General features: G+C 58.0%; 1 protein-coding gene and 1 long non-coding RNA gene across 3 annotated transcripts in view; one reads left to right on the top strand and one right to left on the bottom strand.

The window, feature by feature from the left end:
• Nucleotides 1–3,361: 3,361 nt before the first annotated feature.
• LOC119244298 (uncharacterized) lies at nt 3,362–6,609 on the bottom strand. The gene is made up of 3 exons (XR_005124925.2): nt 6,483–6,609; nt 6,006–6,272; nt 3,362–3,718 (listed from the first exon to the last, which is right to left on the bottom strand). It is a non-coding gene; the product is annotated as an uncharacterized LOC119244298 (long non-coding RNA).
• ACAN (aggrecan) overlaps nt 5,546–23,668 on the top strand; it is a 50,465-nt gene continuing 32,342 nt past the window's right edge. For both annotated transcript variants that reach the window (XM_037510007.2, XM_037510006.2), the window contains exons 1-2: nt 5,546–5,559; nt 6,693–6,798. The gene's annotated coding sequence lies outside the window, so the exon portion shown is untranslated. The remainder of the gene's footprint in view (nt 5,560–6,692; nt 6,799–23,668) is intronic.

The following is a 23,668-nucleotide window of genomic DNA, read 5'->3' as shown; positions in this document are numbered from 1 at the left end:
CTATTCCTTCAAGAACCACCGAGGGAAAAGACCAATTATAATAAAGTAAAAATCAAAATCAACAGGCAACTATAAACCAGACACACAAAATGGGTGGAGGAGGGAGTAGGATCAAAACAAGGGGGTGGGAATTTTACGGGGACTATAACCAAGATGAAAATGCATACACTGTACAAAAATGAAAAATGACGTAAAAATACATAAAATAAAAATAATTAATAAAAAAAAAAAGAACCACCGAGGGCCCCACGTCCCGGCCGGGTGGCCTTTATCGCATCTCTCCTCTTCGTCCTTCCGAGGTTAAACCTGCTCCGCGGCTCTGGAAGCCCCAGCCCCAACTCCATGTGCCCCACGGGAAGCCAGATCCTTGGCTGGGGTGGCTTTGGGACTTCTGACTTGATCTGGGCTCCACGGTGGACCTGACCCTTAAGTGGGGAGACCTGGCTGGAGATCAGGAGAGCACAGCTGGTCATCTCGTCTCTGGGGGCCACGGGGTAAGTGCCAGGCGCCAGGGCTGAAAATGGGCACCAGCCGTCAGAGCCCGAGAGCCCACGGCCAAGCGCTGACGCACATGTACTTTGTATTTTTAATTAGTCATCAGCTGATTTTACCTACAAATCCAGATATTTGACTTCGCAGAGAAACAACCACTACCACTGCCATTCCCACCACTACCGCTGAGGTACCAGCACTACCTCTGCTGGCACCCTCCTGCCTCTGACACCACCTCCACTCCTGCATGATGCTACCACTGCTAGCACTGTTATGACAACTAGCTCTCCCACCCCGCTGCTGCTGGTGCTCCCATCCTCGGTGCTCCCACTGTTAGTTCTCCCACTGCTGCTGGAGCTCCGCTGCTATGCACTGCACTCTCTTCCCCACCGTGACTCCCACTACGCATGTACAGTGAGACCCAAGCAGTGACTGTGGGGCCAGCTGGCTGTCACTTCGCCTGGGTCTTGCACTGCCAGGTTGCAAGCTCACGAGAAGCAGCACTTCTATCAGTTCAGAAACAGACACAGCTGCTCTGTCAGTGAGGTCAAGACCAGTGGGGTAAGCTGAGCAGAAGGGCCAGGGAAGCCTGCTAAGGAGCTGAAATACCCTCTGTCTTGATTTGGCTGTGATTACAACAGTGCCCGCAGATGGAAACCCATCAAGTCGTACCTGGCACTTTATTCTCTGTAAATTATGTATCACGAGAAAGCGTGGAGGGAGGAGAAAACGTGGACACAATGCCTAGCTGCCTCGCTCAGCACTGGGCATACAGCAGGTGCTCAATAATGGTTGCTACTAAGACTGTATTTTAATGTGTGCAGGCTCTGAAGCTGGTGGCTGGGTTGGTTTCCTGGTCCGCTATCAGCACCCTGTGAACTTGGGCAGCTGAATGAAGGTATCCTCGATTTCTTCATCTGAGGGTGCAGCAGAGGGTCTTGTGAGCTTTCACCAGGCCCCGAGCACGGGTCCTGGCACACAGTGGTGTTTAATAAGGGTCCATGAACTAAGGAAGTCCTGATCCTGTCACAGCCCAGAGGAACCTGGCTGCCAGCTCACTAAGTGAACCAGCCGGTCAGTAGGGACACTGGGTGAGTGCACTACACTGGTCACCACAAGCAGTCGTGGGGGTAGGAATTCTACAGTGAGTAGAACGGGGGCAGGGCCAGCGGGGAGGGGAGGAGGTTGAGAGATGGGCACAGAGTTTGAGGGTGGGGAGGAGCTGCGAGATGAAGCCAGGATGGCTGTGGGGCAGGAGGATGCACTTAATGCCCCTGAACTGGACACTTGACACAGTTCAGATGATCGGTTTGGTGGCATCTTAGCACAATCACACATCAATAAATCAATAATGCGCTGCTGGCGAGCCTGTGCTGGCCTAGGAAAAACCGAAGTGTGAATTTTGTATTTCTATTATGATGTGTGAAAATCTTCAATAAAAACTTTTCAGAGTGAACCAACGATTATCACTGAAAGAAAGTGAAGAGGTCAGACGCCGAGGCCAGGAGAGGACGGTCAGCTCCAGGGACACGGCGGCTGGAGTAACAGGAAGAGGGAGAGGAGCCACGTCTGGCTCTGGGGGGGCTGGGGAGCGCGCCTCCCTCCCCTCTCCTCCCTGCTCTGCTGGGAAAACCTCCTGGCTGGTGACGATGATGGTGAGGACCACGAGGAGGAGGCGGAAGGGAACTCCTGCTGCAGCAGCCCCCTCAGCAGCCTTCCCTGCATCCTCCCGACCCTCACAACACTAGCAATGACCAAAATGCGCGCTGTCATCCCCTCCTTTGTAAATGGCTGCATTTTGCTCAAAATAAAACTCTACTAGGAACTCAGAGGGGAAAATCAGACTGAATTATCAAGAAATGAGTTTCCTTAAATGTGCCTACAGGGGAAATGAAGTTGATGGGGCTTTTTATGCCACTAGCCTCTGCGGCCATCACTGCGGCCTTGACGGTGCTAATGCGGAGGCGCTCGCCAGCGTGGGCCTGGGATACATGGGCCTGATTGTGGACACCTGGAGAGTGGGTGCAAGTGTGCACACCTGAGCCTGGAGGTCAGGGATATAAGGGGTGTCACTTGGAGACGGGAGGTGGCTGCGAAAACGGATGCTAAGGGAGGATGAGTGACTACTGGGGAGGCAGGACACCAGAGAACCCCAGAGAGAGCCCAGGGAAAGAGTAAAGATTCGTGCGGGGCTGGGAGGCTTGGCTGTCCACCTGCCTGCCAGCTCCCCACCCCACCCACCCCACCTGGCCCATGCCTGCCTCCTTGCATGCCAGCTTCCCTGCCTGGTGTGCCTGAGAATATTGAAGCCTGTAAAATCCACTGAGAGCTCGGGGACACTCCTTTATCCATCTGCCCGAATCCATCGTGAGCCTCCCTGTGCCTGCTGGTGCTACCCTGCCCCTCAGCTTCTCTGCCCAGGTGACCCAGGGTGCCCCTATGCCGGCAGGCCATTCTCTCCCACCGCCCGGGAGGAACTGTACGTGTTTCACTGTTGTCCAGTTCTCGCACTGGAACGCTTCCTCCGAGTTTGTCACTTGCACTGTGTTCAAGTAGTAAAATGGCACCTTTCAAATGTTCCACTGGTTCTGGGAAGACTCCCCCCCGCCCACCCCCCCGCCCAGTTCTGCAATAAGAAGGCTTTTCTCTATCAGAGTTCACAGCCCTTTGCTTCCCAAAAGGATCATAACGTTCCCTCCACAAGTTCCATCTAGTATTTCTCACCGCCACGCTCCGAGGAGTGGCCCAGCAGCCAGGAGCGATGTGCTTCGCCCCAGCACGTCCAGCTGCAATCGCCATGGCCGCGCAGAGCGAACCCACGCCGTAGCCAGCTCTGACACTGCCTCTCGCTCTCACCGTTTCAGAGGTTGCTCCATTTTACAAATGAAGACACAAGACCCAGCGAGGTTAAACTTCCCCAGCCACTACGGAAAGCGATCTGGATTTGTCTTTAATGGAAACACCGGAAGCCCTAGCGAGCCCCATCATGGGCTTCGGGCCAAAGAACATTAACCCATCAATGAAAACAACTATGCTCTTCAGAGTCCACGGTGGCATCATTTCTGAGGCTGGACGCGGAAGCTCACGAAAGTCCATCAGTAAACACTTGAATCAAGAAGACACGGTCTAGCCATGCTCTTACCCCCAGAGAAAGATGAAGGTCAGCAAAATGGAAGGCGTCCTGGGAATGGCGACCAAGACAGCATTGGGCTTTTCTCAGGGAGGACTGGATGAAGGAAAATACAGAAACCAGCAGATGTTAACAAACTTCATGGGGGTGCTGAGGGTAGAGTGGCGGGGGCGGGGGCACAGTGAAAGGAACAAGGGATCAGCACAGATAAGGGATTTTTAAAAAAAGATTTATTTATGCATACAAGAACTGGGGTGTGGGCCAGAGGTGCAGGGGTGAGAGGATTCACCAGAGACAGAGTGGGGAGCAGAACAGGCAGATCCACTGTAATACACTGCTGAGGGGAGCACCAGGGAGAAAGGAGAGGTCTGCTATGCCCTGGCTGGGGATTGAACTTGTGCTGCAGAGGCTGCAGATAGCTTCATAGGCTGTGTCTTAACCCCTTGTGCCACCAGGGAGGTCCCCAGATAAGGGATTTGGTGGGGAAAGAAAGAAGCCATGTGACTGCCAGAAGTGGAGTCACAGCCCGAGCTGGAGCTCACAGGGAACCTCTCTCCTCCTCCCTGGTGTATGGCTGGAGACAGACATGGAGGCCTTTCCTGGTGGCCACTGTGAAAACACCCTGTGGGCTTGAACCATCCACAAGTCTCAGCATCAGCCCGACATGTGACAAACACCACAACAGCCATCTTGGCCCAGTGGAAGGAGCAGCATCCCCAAGGAGCGCTGTCCGGCACCTGGGTCAGCCCCAGCGTGTGCACACAGTCCTGGGAGCAATGGTTTAGAGGGGGCGCCACAAACGCAGGTCTCCAGAGAGCGAGGGATCCAGAAAGAAATGGCCTTGGGAGGCAGGTAAAGGACTTGTGAGCCTTGCACTGTATTCCAGGAGAAACGGGGTGATGGAGAAACCTTGGCTGGTGCAGGCTTCGGAGAAGCCCTGCAGACACCTTATGTGGGGACCGGTGTGACGCCCCACAAGAGACGGAAACAGCCCTCCCTGGTGATGCTTACATGGATGGAGGCAGACAGCCTCCAAGATGCCCCCAGACCCCCATCCCCTGGTATTCACTCCCTGGGGTGTCTCTTCCTGCTGGCTCAGGGCTGTCCCCGTGCGGGCGCTGAAGGCAGGGGATGTGACCGTGTGTGCCTCACAGCGCCAGGACGTGGAGGCATCGCAGCTCCACTGGACTCTTGGGTCGTCACGGTAGCAGAAGCCAGTCACCAAGCCACAGAGACACGAAGCCAGTCACCAAGCCACAGGCTGCCGCTCTGCAGCCCATCCAGAGAAGAATCAAGGCTACCAGCCCACACCGGCAGGCCAGCCATGTGAGTGCCGACTGAGACCTGGGACTCCAGGCCAGGGCAGGCCTCTGCTGACTGCAGTCTTGTGAGACAGTTCACGTCAGAAAGGCCTGGCCAAGCTCCTGCTGAGTCCTGACCCATAGAAGCCAGGAGAGGGAATAAGTGACTCTTGTTTTAAGCCATTATGTTGGTGGGTGACATGTTACCTAGTCATAACAGGCGGGGGAGGGAGCCCTGGCCTCATGAAGGGCTGTCTCCAGAGCCCCAGGCCGGGTTCCCTGAAACGCTTTTCTGAACAACCTGAGGGACAACACAGATGTGAATACCGGTCAGCTTAAGAGATGATCTGCTGCTGAGAGGAAGAGCAAACACAACAAAAGACAGACCCAGGATCCAAGGAGGAGTGAGCTGAATTTAGAAGGGTAATCTTTAAGAGAGGCCAAGATAAAGTCCTGGCTTGGATTAGAATGACCTACTGTGCCAAGACAAGCCATGGGTGACATTGGGCCCCAGCAGCATATACAGATGGAAAGATCTGAGCTGGCTACACGTTCAGAATGAGCCACATTGCTGCTGCCAGAAAAGCACATAAATATAGGTTGCATTAACAGAAGTATAGCACCCTGACAAAGGAGGTGAGCTCACCCCAGGGCTGAGCACACTAATAGGAGTACTGTGTTCAGTTCAGAATGAGTCTTTACATAAGACACAGGCCCTCCAAACCTGCCCGAGGCAGAATGGGAGTGGACAGAGGTCTGCTGATGGAGACAGACGAAGGACAGAGTAGGGTGGGGATGCCTGGGCACCAAGGAGGAGAGGGGTGGACACCGGCAACATGATCACTGACTCCAAACACACAAAGATCTGTCCCATAACGGGAGTTTCAGGAGACAAGACCAAGAGGTGGGAAGGAGCCTGTTCTGTTCCCGCTGGACCCTGAGTGACACTCACCAGCAGGGGCTTCTATAAAGTCACAGAGCTGCCTGAATGCTACAAACACAGAAAAATGGGGTGTGGCCTCAGACAGGAGCCAAGCCATTGTCTGCTATTCTTCTCAGGGACACTCAAGGAGGGGACTGACCTATCCCTGCGAGGGCAGTTCTCCCCATGCCTGAGGCTCCCAGCTCTGAGATGCTCGCATTCTGTATTCTGTGCAGGAACGAGCTTCTCAGACTTTACACCGGAGCATCTTACTCCAATGCAGGTTCCAAGTCGGGGGGAGAGGGCCTGGGGAACCTGAGATTCTGCATTTCCTGCATGCTCCCAGCTGACGCTGCCAGTTTATAAACCACACTTGAGCAGCAAGGGCTTTAGAACTTTCTTCTGGCCGTGGATGGGCTCAGGCAGCCTGGAAAGGTTGAGAATCAGGACAGAGGGCTGTCAGACCAGAGAGCCCACACAACCAGCAGACACCAGAGCCAATTGGGGGGTCCACATGCCACCGAGGGCTGTATCTTCCCAACCCCCTTCAATTTTCAGCACCTTGGTGTGTAAACTGGCAACAGCAGCCACCTGGCAGGCAGCTGTACCAAACATGGGCTCATGGCACCTTCCATACCCTGGTTACAAAGCTTCATTGCCGAGATGGCCGGCCTGGTTCCTCTTTGTCCTTGAATGGACTTGTGCTTCCTGGTCCGGGATATATGGCAGACAGGGCCCCACTTTACAGGGGAGGGTGCAGTGTGTTCTCACCTAGGGCATAAGGCAAACAATGGCATGGGAATCTGTGACCTCACCTGCTGGAATTTTAAGACCTGGTCTTTTCTAGAAGGGTCATTTCCCCTGGTCCAGCCATCGAGATCAGTAACCAACATGACTTCACCCCGTTTCTCTGAGAGGGAAGATGCTCTTCTCCACGAGGGGCTTGCCAGCAGGTCAGCAGTGCCCAAAGTGGCCTGAATTTAGAAACCAACAGAGTGGGTAGAAAAGGGGGGAGCCAAGAACCACCAGCACTGGGACAGGGCAGTCAGGGAGGTTCAGGAACTGGTGGGCGGGGTGCTCCCCGCCCCTCCCCAGTGCAGGGAAGGGGGAGCTCCCCAGTGCAGGGAAGGCCAGACCTAACCCTGCCCACAAGCAGAGATGCCGGTAAAATACCCACACAAATCCAGAGCGGGTCCCCCAGGGAAACTGAGGCATCAGTGCCTTTAACCATGGAGAAGCTGGGTGCCTGGTCTCCCTAACAGGCAGCCCACAGAGGTGTCGCTTCTTGCTCTTCTCCAGTCCTTGACCAAGGAGGCACCAAGCGGGTCCTGCCTGAGTCACTGGATCTTTGCATGAAGCACCACCCCTGTCCCCCAGAAGGGCCTCCAAAGGCCACCAGGCAGCCAGGACCCCTGAAAAGTGGCCCAGCTGAAGCAGCAGCCTGTGCAGCGAGACCGAGGGTGTGAATTCAAACCCACCTTGGGGGAGTGGGGCCGTAAAATCTACCCCATTGGGATCTGAGAAAATTAAATGAGAAATTCATGTACGGTCAGTAGGAGGCTCACAGAGGGCTTGCAAAAGTCGGGTTTTTTTTCTTTTTTTTCTTTTTTATTCTTTTGCCTGGAAACACTCACTCAGGAGGGCTGTCTCTGGCGCGAAGGTACCGGGACGTCCTGCTTCCTTTGCGATGTCCTTGGTCTCGCCCTGGTTTTGATGACCCCATCCTTTGGTCCCGGGGCTGCCAGCCCCCAGCGCACCTCCGCGGGGTCCCCTTACCCCCTTCTCTCCCCGCCCCCCTTGCTGTCCCGGCGCACCCCATCCCCAAAAACTTTGGGTCAGCTCCTCGGGAGGGTCCTTCCACGGCGCGGCCGGGAGCAGGGGCCGCGCCCTCGTCTCCTCCCGCGGGTGTCGGCTGCGGGCCCCGCGCCGCGCCGGGGAGCCGGGTCCGCCGCGGGCGCTCCGGGGCGCAGCCCGCCCGGGCCTCTCCGCTGCGGAGCCGCCGACCGCAATGCAGACGCGGGCCCTCCAGCCCGGCTCGCGCCGCCCTCCTGCCGCGGGCCCCGGGGCGGCCGGCGCGCTCCTCTCGCGCCCTGCGCGCCGGGCGGCTTCCCCGGGCGCGCGGGTCCCGAGCCAGGGTCCGGCGCGCCCCGGCCGCGCCCGCCTCCCCTCCCCCTGCCGCCGCCCCCGGGCCCCCCGGGGGTGGGGTTTGCAGCGGCGCGGGCCCCCGCCCGCCCCCGCCCGCCCCGCGCCCTCCCCGCCCCCGCCCGCCCCTATGTATGTGTCACCGCGCGCCATGCCCGCCCACCTACCTCCCCGCCGCTCAGAAGGGGCTCGCGGAGCTGGGGACGCGCGCGCCGCGGCTCAAGGTCTCGCTCTCCGGACCCTCCGACCGGCCCCTGAAGCGGGCGCCAGCGGGTGCCAGCGGGCGCCTTCCCTCCGCCAGCCGCGACCCCGCCACCCGGCCGCCGCCGCTGCGGCCACCGCCGAAGGGGACCTGCGGACAGGACGCCGGCAGGAGGAGGGGTGCGCAGCGCCCGCGCAGAGCGTCTCCCCCGCGGCGCCCCGAGACCCGGGCCTCCCGGCCCCAGGAGCCCCGGCGGCCTCGCCAGGTGTAAGGGACTGAAGTTCTTGGAGAAGGGAGCGCAACTCTTCAAGGTAACTGTCCCCGCGCGGCGGGGGCGCCCGGGCAGCCCGCGCGGTGATGGGGCTGCTCCCCTGTCCCGGGGCTGCGCTGCCTGGCTGCCTCCCCGGGACGTGCTGCAGGGGGCTCCCCACACCCACCAGCATCCGCAGTGAACTTGGGCAAACTTTCTGGCTGTTGCAGACTCACTGAATGGGGAAGGACACTGAGGGGTTCCTGCGCCTGTCCCCCACATTCAGTACAGCACTGGCGCCTCTGCTCCAGCTGCCCTTCCTGTGGTCCAAGCCCGGGTCTGGGACCAGCCCTGCTTGCAGGTGGCCACTTCAGCGGCAGGGGATGTGGGTTCAAGTCCCGCCGAATCCACTTCTGAACCGGAGGAGCTGCTTGTCTCCATGCGCCTTGCCGGCGGGCCCCAGGTGCAGCAGCCTCCTGGGCAGGGTGAGGGCCAGTGCCGCAAACGTGTGCCCCGAGGCTCAGGTAGCAGCAGGTGTGGAAGCGGAGGTGAGGGAAGGCAGGGTGGGCGCCCTTGGCAGCTTGGTCAGCTCCAGGAGCCACGGGGCACCCCAAACGGTGGCCAAGAAGTCCAGAGGAACCAGCAGAACCCAGGACAGGGCTGCTGCGCCAGGGCTGAGCGCAGTGCCACCAAGAGGGGCATTCTCGGGCAAGAGAGGGAGTCGAGGACACGTGTCTTCAGACAGTTTCCCTCTGGGTTGCGCAGCAGATGCAGTCAGTGATGGAGCAGGAGCCCCTTCTAACCCTGGGGCCGGGAGGACGGTTGTCAGTGTCGAGGCCACGGCCATGGAGGCCAGAGCCAACTGTGGGGTAAAGGGTGTCTCCTGTTGGCCTTCAGGGGCCAACCCAAACTTTTCCATCGCTGCCCTGCTTGGAGTTGTGGGAGGGTTGATGGCCTCCTTGGGCTTCGCCGCTATGGAGCCGGACCCTGCATTTTGATTAATGCTTAGATTCCAGCTCTGGGGCGCGGTTTCTGGAGGACGGGGGGAAGATGCCAAGGGGTGTTGTGGGGCTGCTGGTTCTGGAAGCTGCGGTGGGTGGCCATCTGACTGTTTGGGGGAACCCTGGACCTTGGAAACACCCGTCTCAGCTCAAGTTGAGGGAGAGTGAACTGGGAAGGTGCGGTGACTTTCTAAAGGTCGCACGGAGACTTCGGGCCAGGGATGGGACTGGACCCCGCTCCGCTGATTTCAGAGCCTGGAAGTCTGGGCTCTAATTCTCCCCTCTCTTGCTTGTCTTCTGGGTTTCAGGGGAAAAAGGGCAATCGGGGGGCTTGCACCCCTGGACAAGGCAGTTTAGGAGGCTCAGTAAAGATCCATGTAGGTGTGTTGGAATGGACGGGCACTGGGGGAGAAAACCCCAAACCTTGTCAGGAGTGGGAGCAGTGTTGGGGTGACTCTAACCCCCCAAAATTACAGAACATAAGGTCCCTCCAGTTTAAAAGCTTTGGGATGAAGGAATTGTCAGAAAGAAGAAAAGCTTGCTCAGAAAAATGCTGGAATTTCCAGGTTCGTGGGGCTGTGCTGAAATCGGATGTGCATGTATGCCGTTTCCAGCCGCAAGGGTCGCCCCTAACCCCGCAGACCTGCTGAGGGGCTCGGGCTCCCCGCTCTGTCTGTGCTCAGTTGGGGCTGGGTGGGCAGCGACCATGGTGGAGGGGTCCCTGTGCCGGCCTGAGGCAAGCTCCCTGACGTAAACCTGTTACTGCCTTGCTCATTTTAGTAGGAAGTAGTTTTTCTTTTCCTAAACATTTCAATGAAAATCATCAAATTGAGTCTCTCTTTATTATCTGGTCAATGCGGAGCAGAACAGTCCCGAGGCTGAAATGAAGGAAATGTTACTTATCTGGGGGGAGTCTGGGTGCCTGAGTGGTGAAGTCCTGTCCCCACACTTTTCCTCACCCCCTCACCCCCCTATCCCAGGCAGCCTGCACCCCACCACACGGAGCTGGCAGAGCCCCAAGAGAAAGCTGGCTCCTGGGATGGTGAAGAAAGGGGTGCCAGGCCGCCCCCTGAATGCTCTACCCCTCTGGAGGGGTTTCTGGCTGCCCAGCTGCAGGCAGGCACCCTCAGCTCCTCTCTGCTAAGGGTTTCCAGGCCCCCTGGGGGTCACACACTGTAAGCTCAGGACAGTACCAGTTTCCACTGTTCTCTTAGCAAACGCCATTCCTGCAGCTCTTGGTGTGGGTTTTTTGAATGATGCCTTCCAGAACCAGTTCTGCCTATGACACAGGCCCTTGCTTACGTCACCAGTCCGTCTGTCCTGTGGGCCCCCAACCCAGGACTTGAACAGCTGCAGGCTGTGAAGCCAGTTTAGTGGGGAGTTAATGACACAGGCAGGAACGAGCTCCTTGTGCCGCCGTGGAGTGGGCATGAGCCTCCTTCTAGATGCGTCCACATGTTAGGTACATTGCAGTCCTGCGGAGTGCGGGTTTCCAGCATATACAGACACGTGCAGCCATGTGCGCCCTTGACATCGGGCCGTGCGCTACTTACAGAGAAGCTGGACAGACCCGACTCAATGCTCCTTCCACCCCAGAAGGCCCTGGCTACAGCCCGAGGCGCAGGCCAGGGCGCCCCCACTGGTAGGAACCGGACCTTAGCATCTCCGCAGAGAAGGCGCGAGGCTGGCAGGGGCTGCTGGAGCAGGAGCAGGGACAGGCCTACTGGCAGCGGCCGGGCTTGAAATGTTGCCCTGGGCCAGGGGCCTGTGGGAAGAGCCCATCCTGGAACAGGGGCCCCTCCTACCATCATGGGGCAGGGGGAGTCCTCACGGGCCTGCCCTGGACCCCAAGGGAGCTTCACTGCTGTGATCCTTCCTTCCGGAAGCCCCCTTCAGAGGGCGAAAGGGGAGCCCTCGCTGCGCCTTCTTCCCTGGGGGTGGCTGTTCTCCCCCCCAAAGCCTACTGGATACCCCTAGCCCTGGATGGAGTGGAGACAGCAGGGGGAGGCGGGCAAAGGTAGGGCTGGGGCAGGCGTGCAGCAGGGGGAGGACAGAGAGGGGGATTTGCAGGGAGAACGGTGAAACAGCTCCTTTTTTCAAAAGTTGAACCCAGGGCAAGAACGGAAACTGTGGAGTTTACTTTTAAAATCTCAGAGCGTCCTTGTAAGCAGGGGGGAGAGAGAGAGAGAGAGAGAGAGAGACTGTGTGTGTGTGTGTGTGTGTGTGTGTGTGTGTGTGTGTGTGTGTGTGTGTGTAGGGCGGCCCTGCGGCCGGCCTGGGTGTGTGAGAGGCCACAGCTCCCCCCTCTCAATGGGCTTACAGTGTCCCCTAAAGAAGTTTTTTGTTAAGCTCATGAATAGGTGGATTTGGGGGGTGTGATGCTGGGCATCACGAGTTGGGTATTTGGTTACCCTTGAGGTTATGTGTTTTTCCTTTCAAGACACACACCCAGAAAAGGAGCCAGCTCCCCGTACTGGGGCTTGCGTGGGGCGGGGGGCCATCTCTCCGTGATCCAGTGGACTTGAGGGGGAGGACAAGACGGGAGCTCAGGCCTGAGCAGCGTCCAGCCTGGGGACAACTGCTCCATAGCCCTTAGATGCACACCTCTGAGGTGACACGTGGCGGCTGCCAGGCCAGGACATCCATGGCTGACAGGGCTATGATGACCGCACCTAAGTGATGGCGGATGGGACCAGGCCCAGAGGGGAAGGCGCGTGCCCCCCGCCAGCCCAGATCTGGACAGAAAGCTGGGCCTTCACGCCCGGTCCTGATACACAGCATGTCTACTCAGCCATCCACCCAGCCATCCACCCGTCATCCATCCGTCATCCACCCGTCATCCACCCGCCATGCATCCTCCCGTCTACCCACCATCATCCATCCATCCATCCATCATCTACCCTCCCATCCATCCATCCATCCGTCATCCATCCATCATCCATCCTCCTTTCAACAGCACTCCCTACATGCCAGGCACTCTCCGTGCCCTCCAGCTGCTCCTCATCTAACGGGGGACACAGGCTATAATCCACTTGACCCTGATCCCCAAGTCTATGAAGAGTGGGTCTCAATGGGAGAGCTAGTTTTCCCCCCCAGGGAACATTTGATCATGTCTGGGGCATTTTGGGTTGTCACCAGAGGAGCCCGGTGATGCTATGGCATTAGCAGGTAGCGGCCTGGGGTGCTGCTCCCCACTGTGTGAGCCAGGACTGCGCCTGCCCCCAGCGGCACAGAACTGCCCAACCCAACGCCATCAATGCCGGGACTGAGGCCTCTGCTGCAGGCCAACACCAAGCCACTGGCCAGGCCCCACCCTGCGCACAGTCGGAGACGGGGGCAGAGGGCGGTGGAGAGGGACAGGCTGGTAGCGAGGAGTGGACAACAAATGGAAAAAGAAGAAAACGAGGGTTGCGGCGGTCAGGCAGACAAGACGTGCGCTTTACTGCTCCCAGCTGTGGGCTCACCCTCGCCGAGCCTCAGTTTGTGCAGCCGTGATGCGGGGCTTGGGGTTGAGGGGGCAAGGTAAGGCAGTCGAGATGCTGGCACAGAGGAGGCCCCGCTGGGGAAGGTTGCGGCACCAGCAAGTGTGGGCATGGGGTTCCGAGGGGTGGGGCTGTTTGCCCAGGTGACGCCTTCTGTTTGTGGGGGCTGGCGGGTTAGTGTTGCACCCCTACACACAGCTCCCTCGGGCATGAGAGGAGAGGGGACGAGACTGCTCGCACCAGAAACTGCGCGCTTGCATGTGCGTGTGTATATGTGTGTGTGTGTGTGTGTGTGTGTGTGTGTGTGTGTATATATCCGACAGCAAGTGCAGCGGGTGGGCACAGAGCTGTGAGACCTGGGGAAATGGCTCCACCTCTGCAGCTCGGGCTCCTCACCTGTCAAGCAGAGATGCCAGCTCCATCCCAAGTCCTGGGCGGCTGCAGGGCACTGCAGACACAGTCCTAGGCTGAGCCATCCTGGGCTGAGCCGCCCCAGGCAGTAGCCCCCCGCTGGAGGGGGCTGCACAGCCCAGGTCAGGCAGCTGGCGTGAGGACCGGGGCAGGTGCCCAGAGGCTTGCCTCAGTGCAGGCACATCACTGGACACCTTGACTGTCCTATCTGTAAACAGGCCACACACACACGCACACACAGCACCCCCTCCCTCCAAAGCCCTCTGTTGCAATTTCTTTGTAGCTTGTTGCTATGGAAGAGTTTCTGCCAGGCAGGTGTGCAGGTGTACTGGGGTGTGCTCGTGTGTGCAGGTGTGCACGGGTGAGTGGGTGTGCACGGGTGTACTTGGGTGGTGGGTGGGTGTGCTCAGGTGGGTGAGTGGGTGTACTTGGGTGTGCAGGTGTGCTTGGGTGTGCTCGGGTGGATGGGAGTACTTGGGTGGGTGGGTGTACTTGGGTGTGCAGGTGTGCTTGGGTGGGTGGGTGTGTTTGGGTGTGCTCGGGTGGATGGGTGTACTTGGGTGGGTGGGTGTGTTCAGGTGTGCAGGGGTACTTGGTGTTTGTATCCCAGCTCCAGCCAAACCAAGAACAAAGGCCACAGGGGCCAGAGCCGTGAGTTCTCACCCCACATCCCTAACGTGCTTGGCGCCCAGTGGGTACCCATAAAGGTCTGTTGGCCAGATGAATGCTTTCAGTCCAGTGCTCCTGGCAGTCAGGGTGGCCCACAGAGGGGAGTCAGAGGAGTGGGGATTTGGGGGTCCCATGCCAAATTCTAGCAGACAACTCTGATTTTGTGTCTTTTAAGATCTTTGATCGGTGCACTATGCTCTTGTCATAGAAAACGGGGACGTAGAAAATAGGTCCTGTCCAGGCCAGGGTGCTGGACGGTGTCCGAGCTGGCTCCTGGGGCTCTGTCTCCAAAACCGGGCGGGTGCCCAAGCACAGTGCCTACTGTGCCGGTCTCATCACCCCAGCTTCCCGTCCCTACTTCAGGGGCCCCCCCACCCCACCAGCTCATCTTCTGCCACCCAAGGGAGATGCAGGGGACCCTGCTAGGGAGAGACATGACCACTGTTCGCTGCTAACTGCCCCACCTACCCCGCATCCTGAGCTGCTCCCGGTGATTTGCACATTGTGGGAGAGCAGCTGCTTCTAGGAGTGAGCTTCTGGGGCCTCCTACACCCCTCTTCTCAGACCACCATCCCGGCGCCGCCCCCCCTCATCTGCACAGTCTCTTGGGGTCATCCCTGAGCCTTCAGCTCCAGCTTGTCTTTCTTTCATGATGGAGAGTCCAGCCCAGTCACCTCCATTCTCTTCCTAGCCCCCTTTCTGATGACATCAAGAGTCCATCAGGCCGGTCTCCCAGGAGTGGACACAGGACCCACTGGGTGGCTTCACCAACAGTGGCTTTGACAGAACTGATGGATCCTGCGTGCCTCAGCTTCCCTATCTGTAAATTGGGCATAACGACTTGCACCCTTGGGCAGGCACATGAGATCATGTAGCTAAACTGAGCACAAGGAGCTGCTGGCCACTGCAGGTGCCCATGTGCACCTTCCCTGGGAAGCTGGCCCAGGGGATGGGGTCAGGGAAGGTCTCCTGAGAAGCCTGGGAGCTGCACGGGCCTGCAGTATCGAGGGCCCCCACTGCGAGTTTGGGGGGTCCCTCCGTGGAGGTCTGCGTGGTGTGCCTGGGTCTTATAGCGCAGCCTTGGAGCTTCCCCGCCAGCCCTGACTGTCCCCACCCCTCCCCTGGCTGCAGCCCAGTGAAGGAGGAAGGGGCAAGAATACTGGGTGTGCAACATGGCTGGAGGGCTGAGCAGCCAGACCAAGATTGGCTGCAAAGCAGAGGACAATGAGAAGGAAAACCCAACCCAGCCCGAGACAGGAGCTGCCCCCACCAAGAGGAGGCAGAGGAAGGGTCTGGACTAGACAGGTTCTTCTCTGGAGTGACCCAAAGTCGACTGCCAAGTGATGAGCAGGAACATCCCGTCTCCTCAGAAGCGTTTCTACTAGCGGTAGTACCACAGTAAGTTACCCGTTTCACTAGTGTCCCAGATTTGCCAGAACAAAGTACCAAACATGGGTGGCTTAAAGCAACAGACGTTGATTGCTCACAGTTTGGGGCCACAAGTCCAGCCTCAAGGTCTGGTGGGCCATGGCCCCGCCAAAGCCTGGAGAGGAGCGGCCTGCCCTGCCTCTGTCCGGCATCCATGCCAATCCACCCCTTCCCGGCCTGCTCCTCGCTCCGCTCCGCCTCCCTCGTCACATATGGTCTCCTGGGGTCGGGGTCTCCCCTTCAGTTTGGGTTAAACACCTGTGCTAATGAGCGTACCTTAACCTGACCACATCAGCAAGGAACCTATTTGCCGGGAAGGTCACATTCACAGGTACTGGGGGGCCTTCGAAGTGACTTTCCTTTTGGGGGTGAACACAATTCAACCCACAAGCCCTTGCTCCCAGGTCTCAGACCTGATCTCACCTGTGAGCCAGCAAGGAAGTTCTCCCAGGGGAGAGTGGTCAAGTAAACCACTTATTCTCCCATAGGCCAGTGCTTTCCTGCTACCCCCAGGCTGGTGCCCTCGAACCACCCAGGTCCCTCTCCCCACATGCACACACTTCTCGCTGAAGCAACAGAAAGTACCATGAAGTGGGGTTTAATCATCCCTATTTATCCCTTCAGGGACAGGATAATCACCCCTATTATCCCTAATCATCCCTACAGATGGTGGAATTGAGGTACATGGTGAGTGGTAGGGACTTGAACTCGTGACAGTCTGATTCTGAAGTTCATGGTCGCCTGGCTACTTTATGCTCTTTGCAGCTGAATTTCTTAGACTGGACCACAATAAAGAGAAGCAAGAGGACCTGTCAGACAGTCTGGGGCCCACCTCTGGGGGGCAGGGGAAGCCCTGCTTAGTCCTGCATGCTGCCTGTGAACTTCTCAGGGCTCAGAGTCAGGGCCGCCTGCAGGAGAGAAGACCCTGATGAGGAAGACCTTGGGCCCAGAGGTTGCTGAACCCCAACCGAAGGAGACCCTGGTCCCAGCAGACCCCCAGGTGCCTAACACATGGAGACTTTTCTCTCCTCCCCCCACCGGGCCGGCACCCTCTCCCCAGCCCTCACCAGCTGGGCTTTGCCGTGGTCACTGGGCCTTGGCTGCTTCTGACACACAAGCTCACCTCTGGAGTTATTTTCTCCTGTGACTGTCTCGAATGGAGATTTTATTTTTTAAGTACATACAACTTTATTTTATTTTTACAAACATTTTTCCTTGAGAAAATAACAAAGGACATCCTAGAAAGTTTAGGAATAGAAAACTCTCAAAATGCAAAAAAGGGAAATCCACTAGGAACGCACCACCTGGAGATAACCGGGGGGATACCCCTCTCTGTCTCTCGGGTCCTCTTTCCACGCATGAATTGCGGCCTGGGAGTGACATGGCGTGGTGTCTGCGAGGTATTTTGCAGCTTGCTTTTTTGTGCTCAGGGTCCAGCCTGAACACGCCCAAGCCGGTGAGCAGTTTTCCGCTATTCAAATGCCCTTCATGCCAGGGTCCCAGTGGGACACAGCGGGATGCAGAGGAACAAGGCATCCTGCCTGCCCTCAGGGAGCGCCCACTCTCTGGCAGGGTGGGATGTCCACCCTTCAGGGTGAGGTGGCCCGTCCTGGACCCCATCGGCTGTGAGCGCACAGATGCGGGTGCTCCCCTCAGGATCGGCAGCACTCACCCCCCAGCTCTAGCGAGTCGAGGTTCAACTTAATGCCGAGGTGACCCCATGAGTGAGAAATTCTGCAGGCCTCTACCCGATGAGCTGCGGCCCCTAAGCCAGAGACAAGAGATTCCTAGCCCGGCACCCAGAGCTGACCTCCGTTTCCTGTTTGTCTCGTGTCTGAACATCTTGAGGCTCCAAACACGTGTCTAGAAGGTTTTTTGGGTTTTTTTAAAGATTTATTTATTTATGCATAGAAGAGCTGGGGTGCAGGCCAGAGGTGCGAGGGGTGAGAGGATTCACCAGAGACAGAGTGGGGAGCAGAACAGGCAGATCTACTGAAATCCACTGCTGGGGGGAGCAGCGGGGAGACAGGAGAGGTCTGCTGCGCCATGTGGGTAGCTCCCGGCCAGCTGGGGATTGAACTCATGCTGCAGAGACTATGGATAGCTTCACAGTGCTGACACTTAGCCCCTGCGCCACCAGGGAGACCCCCGCGTGTCCAGAGTGTAACAATATGTGTCTCTCAGGCCGCATGGCCCCCTAACAAGCCAGCTAAATTCCCCACCTCCCGGATAGAGGAGGGCCAGCCCGGCCAGGTAGAGGCCGCGTGCCGACGCTGGGGCCGTGTGGACGGTCCTAAGCAATATCCACAGCGATTCTGGTCACAGCCACTTTTGCCTCAGGTGTGGCTTTGGAGCCCAGCCACCCCAAGGCGTGGCGCCTCTGGGTGTGTGAGGGGCCCCAAGCATGGGGGCGACGTGGTGCCTGGGAGGGTCCCATGGGGACACGGGCTCCCTCCATTCGTTGAGCACTCCAGGAAAGATGGACCATGTCCTGCTGGAACGGCACAGAAAGGCCCCCAGACACGCTGCCAGGCAGGGACATTGAGTCTCTTCCTCCAGAAAGGTGGCAAAGCCGCGGAGACGGGAAGCAGCGGGGGGGTGGCAGGGCTGGGAGTCCAGGGGGTGTTGGCGGGCCCAGAGCTGCAGCTGTGCAAGAAGGAAGGGCCTGGGGGGGCACCCCACAGCCCCTCCGATGTCACTGAACCGTAAGCTAGACCAGCGAGGCGTGGCCTGAGAGGGCCAGTGTTTGTGACACGCGCGTTTCCACTTCTTTTTAAAGAACAAATATTCTTGAAGCAGGAAAGGTGGCTTCTGGCGAGGGCCGACAGGGAGGCGCCGGGGGCAGCAGGCGGCCATCCCTGCAAGTTGCCTCCAAGGTGGGCCAGTGCTGCCGACCCCCACCCCACGCCCCTCGGCACCTGCTGGGAGGCTGAAGGTGCTGCAGTCCCGACAACCTTGTGCCGCAGGTGGCACAAGGACTGGTCAGGGACGCTGCCAGGCAAGGAGGGCAGAGAACAGGGGCGTGGAGATAGCTGGAAGGGAGGCACGGGGGTGGGGATGTGGCTTCCTATCCCTGTTTGCGGCCCTCGGCTCAGTGGGCCGGTGTGAGTGCTGGTTCCTCCGGCAAACGGTGCTCCAGCCCGCACACCTGCGTCTTGGCGACCAGGGGTCTTACTGGGGTTTGGGTGTGGCGACCTGGCTGACCACCCCATGGCTGCCCTTAGCACCAGCGCCTTCAGAGGTCAGGACAACACTGATTGACCCAAGACTCTCCCCACAAGTCACACTGTGAGGGCAACCATCATTATGGCCCACACCCCCAGGCAGGCAGATACTCTGGCGGCAGGACGTCCCCGGGCTTGAGGTGACCCCCGAGTGCGGGAAACAAGGGCCAACCTTCCCTTTGGGCAAAACTAATCCATTACTGCCAAAGGCTAATGGATTAGTTAGCCCCCTGAAATGACATGTGAAACCCCATGAGTGTAGGGAGCATTTCCTGAGAACTGTGTCTATGGTGCCCATCAACTCTTGGCCAAGAGCTGGACCCCAAAGAGGCTGGGTGGGTGGTCTCTCTGATGTCCTCCCCTGTGCTACAATAGGGTCATGCAAAAAAATCGGGTTTGACACTTGTGGGGGGGAGGGTGGTGTGGTAAGGGGGTGGGTGTGGGGAAGCAAAAAAGAAAAAAAAATCAGGTTTGACTCCAAATAACCCACCTCCTTTTCGACCCTGGATCAGATACCCCTGGCTCCAAGAACCTGGGCATCTGCCCCCAAACTTTGGAGCTGACTAGGCCAGCTGCCTCTTGCTTCCTTTCAGCAGCATCCTGGGTACCAGGTCCCCCTCCGTCTTCCCAGGAATCAAGCTGGACCCCCCAAACAGCTGTGGCCCTTCCTGGCCAGCAGGCATTTCCACCAGGACCTGCAGATCCCAGAACCCTTTACCCAGCTCAGTTCCTGCCCAGGGACGACAGTGAGAAATCAGTGGGGCCGGCCCTCCTCAGACGCCCTCAGATGCAGACGGGGCTCTCCATTGCCAGGCTGGGGGCAGGGGAACTCAGCCCTGGACCCAGATGCCTGCCTGGGGAAAGGTGCTTGTGCCTGATGGAAAGTTTGGGCTGAAGGACGTGCCTTTCCAAACCCCGGGTCCGATATTTACACGACGTCTGAAATTAATGCAGACAAGACGTCCAAGTGCCAGGGCTGGGACGCAGGCGGAGGCCAGGAAGGGGCGGGCCGAGCACCAGGCTTCTTTCCAGAGAGTCCCAGCGGCGGGTTGGAGCCCTTGCTAGCGCCCTGCACTTCTGCACTTCAACCTGGTTTTACTGGGAACTTGCAGTTGAGAGTGGGGAGAGGGGCGTGAAGGGGATAGTTCCAGGAGTTGCGCGGAATTCTTCCTACAAGCGCCCCCCTGTCCAGGCAGACCGAAGCACCGGTCCTGGAAGCCCCACCCGCCGGCTTCCTGCCCAGCCCCATGGAGGTGCAGCCTTCCCAGGTGCCGGCTGGTCCCCAGTGCTGTCGCCGTAGCCATCCCCATGTCTGCGGGGCCCCAGGCCCCATTCCTGGTCTCCTAGCAGGAGAGGAGCCTCAATGGGCTCCTCTATTTCCGTGGGCCTCATGTGTGCTGCCCCTGGCGACCCCAATATCCCCACTCAGAGTTCCCCACCCTCCCAGGGCCCCCCAAGCCCTCTGGGGCTGAGCAGGCAGAGCAGCTCAGCCTTAACCCAGAAGGGACTTAACCCAGAAGGGGCATGCCTATTTGTCAAGAGGTGCCTATTTGTCAAGAGCTAGCCATTCTTTCACTCAGCAGAAATTCATTGTGCACCTACTGTGTGCAGGCACGATGCTCAGCAGTGAGCAAAACAGATCAAAATCCCCGCGCTCGTGAGATACGTATGTTGTGGTCAGGCACAGGCAATGAACAAACAGAAAGGACTATAACTTCCAATCCTAATGATGTCAGAACCAGGTGACATGAGAGGGAGCCCGGCCTTCCCCCCCATAAAGAGCGGGCTGTGTCTTTTCACTACTGGTCAGCCAGCTGGACCTTTATCAGGGGTCAAGGCCAAAAGACCAAAGAGGAAGAGAGGACTGGCTCCTAAAATATTTCTGTACCCCAGCTGGGTCTGCCCTCTCCAATTCCCCTGTTCCTAGCGCCCACGCCCTCAGGGAGGCCTCACTCAGTGTAAGCTTCCTGTGCGTCTGCCCCGGGGTCAGGACAAGACGCACTGGCAGAAACAGGTCTTGGGGCTGATTTCCAAAGACGAAGTTCAGAAAGGGCCTCCTGCCCTCACTCCCCTCTTCCTACGCCTCCACGATGGGCAGCAGGGAGGTGGCCAGTGCTCCGCCTGCCAAAAGGGCATCCCACAGGCAGGGAGGATACTCAGCCCCGCTCAGGGAGCTCCACCCACTTCTCAGGTGAATCGGCTGGATCCAGAATCTCCCGAGCAGCACAACGCTCACCCGTGCAGGCAGTGGCTGAGGTAAGGCTGCCCTCATCAGGACTCACTCATCCGATCACCCCAGCAATCCATTTGAGCTCTTGACCAAACACCCTGAAACCCCCGGCAGGAAGTTGCAGGGGCAGTCACAGCTCAGGCTGCACCAAAGAGGGTTTGTGTAGTGACCACCTGGTTTCTTTTTTGGAGCCCTCGGGCAATTTGCCAGAAGGACCTTGGGGAGAAGCTGCCATGTCTCCATGGAACTTTTGGGGATGTGGGGAAGGCCCCACTGACGGGTCCAGCAGGGCTCCTGGCTCCTGATGGGAGAGCCAGGACGCCCCCTGGGGCTGGGACAGGCCAGCAGTGCACTCCATCTGGCCCGGGACCCTCCTCTTAAACACTGGGCCTGCGTTAGCCAGAGCGGGAGCAGAGACTGGGTTTCCTTCTCTCATGAGAAGACCCATCCCTAAAGCTCTCTGGGCCTGACGTTGCATGCAAACACCCCCTTTTTCCCAGATTGAAATACGTTTGTTGACTAAATAATGGAAGAGTAAGGCGAATGAATGTCGAGAGGCTGAGGATGTTGAGAAAAATCGTGGAATTTGTAGCTGTAAGACCTGGGTTCCAGACCAAACTCAGCCACTTACCATCTGTGTGGCTTCAGACGAGTTACTTAACCTCTCTGAGCTGTCATCTCACTGGAAAACAAAGCCATCCCTATCTTTGCAAGGTTGCTTTAAGGATGTAAAATGCCATGACGTGCAGCTTGGCACACAGTAGGTCCTTCGTAAAGGAAATCCTTCGAATATCCATGAAACCACAGTAGGAGTTGGTTCTGCCGTACGTAGGTTACTCTCGGGGCTGAGGGTGGAGAGGGGCCGGCTGCCCTCGCTCTGTGACTGGGGGCCCTTGTCACCCGTCTTGTGTGACCAAAGAGGCCAATGGGAACTTCAGAATCTTCCTTCTCAGTCCACGGTTTTATCTGAACCCGCATCTCCTCCCAGTCAGGGCGAACACCAAGAGCGAGCACTGAGTTAACCAGGCTGGGGTGGGCGACCCCATCATTTGCTCTCACCGCAGCCCAGTGACCACCGCATGGCGCGTTGCTGCAGATTTAGGCGTCCGTTGTACTGGGGAGCAGCTCTGCTAAGTGGGCATGTGTTGGCAAGGGGCCGCCGTGCAGACACTGCTCTCGGGGCCCTGTTAGGTGCTCCATGGTCCTCGCAGTGCGTGTGTGACGAGCCGCCGTGACCTCAGCCGGGAGGAGCCCATCAGACACCATTTGGGAAGGAGAGTCTGTTCTCTGTGGTAGCTTCTGAATTGTCAGCACTTTAGAATAGGATGTTGAGCCTCCAAGAGGTTCAAGAATTGGGTCAAGGTCATATGTGCCCATGAAAGGTGACCACATTATACCGCCCTGCCCCCGCCCCCCACGCTCCTCTCCCTCCCAAATCACAAGCTCATGAATAAAATGGTGATGGCAACAAGGAACAAAAGGGACAAGGGTAGCAAGATTGCTCAGACCTCCCCTGGGAGGAGTTTCCAGGAGGGAGCATTTGCGCTGGAGCTCAAAGAAAGCTATGGCTAGGTCAGATGCAGAACCTTCTGGAAGGAATAAACTGTGAGCACAAGGAGAGAGGGGCAAGGAAGGGCCAGACCCAAGTGGAGGCCTCAATAGGGCACTGTCAGGCCGAGTCCGCCTCAGCAGAGACCATGTTAGCAGAGAGCCTCAAGTCCCAGGTGACACAGGTGACCTGTAGGTGTGTCACCCTCTGGGCCTGTGTCATGGCCTGACTTCTTCTCTTCTCCCAATTGCACACTGAGCCACGTCATCCCGCAGAGCCTCCTGGAACTCCTCAAAAACCAGGGCGGGACCCATACAACCTTACTGTTCCCCTCTTTGCAACCCACACCCCCATCTCTTCCCCAGCACATCAGGGCTGGGGGGCCATGCAGCCCCATGGGCTTGCACCTTCCCCGAGAATGTTGTCCGGGCTCTTGAAGCAGAACAAGGAGATGAGCTGGTCCCTAAATGTTAGGAGAGGTGAGACATGGCTCGTTCTACCCCAAGGTCACAGCCCCCCCAGCCCCCCCAGGACTGGAGCTGGCACTTAGAGACGCAGAGAAGCTTTGACAGGGCAAGTAATAAAATAGGAATGAGGACATCCACAAAATGGAAAAAGACAGAGCGAGAATAAGGACAGGGAGGAAGAGGAGGTACAGAAAGGGCTGGCACCTGCAGAATGACCTCAGGCTCTGGGTGGCACGTGCACTGTGCAGTAGTTTACAGCCGGGAAGCTGGGGCTTTCATGAACCCCCAGTGAACTAGGTCAGAGCCAGGTCTGGAGTCTGCCTCCCGGGGCTGCCCCCTGCACCATCGCACCAGCCCTGCTCAGATGTGTGGAGACCCAGCAGCCGCCGTGTGGGTCCCTCTGGCCACTGTGATGCTGGTGGGGGTCTGTCTCTCCCTCTACTGGGTTTAAAACCCCAATGTAAGTGCACAGGCCGCTGCTTTCATTCACAGATGTAGGGTGGACCTTGTCCTTGAGTCCACGAGGGACAAGAAAAGAGGGAGACGAGCCTGCAAATGAGTTTCAGGCTGGGGGCCCCTCGAGTCCCCTCCTGTTCTCTCTCCACGTGCTTTTCCTCACTGTTGATTATTTCCGCTCTCACTTGCTCCACTCTCGCCAAAGCTTCGCCAAATGTTTTCCTGCTTTCTGGGCTACTGAGTCCACTAAAGATATCAAAAAATCTGGCCATGGTGAGGAGGGGGTTCCCGCCAATCAACTCCTAAGTTTGT

Source organism: Talpa occidentalis, unplaced genomic scaffold (genome assembly GCF_014898055.3).
Source record: "Talpa occidentalis isolate TD23 unplaced genomic scaffold, MPIMG_talOcc4v2.1 talOcc4.14, whole genome shotgun sequence".
In the NCBI taxonomy this organism is placed as follows: domain Eukaryota; kingdom Metazoa; phylum Chordata; class Mammalia; order Eulipotyphla; family Talpidae; genus Talpa; species Talpa occidentalis.
The sequence above is the reverse complement of the archived record's forward strand: the minus strand, read 5'-3'. Positions and strand labels throughout refer to the sequence as shown.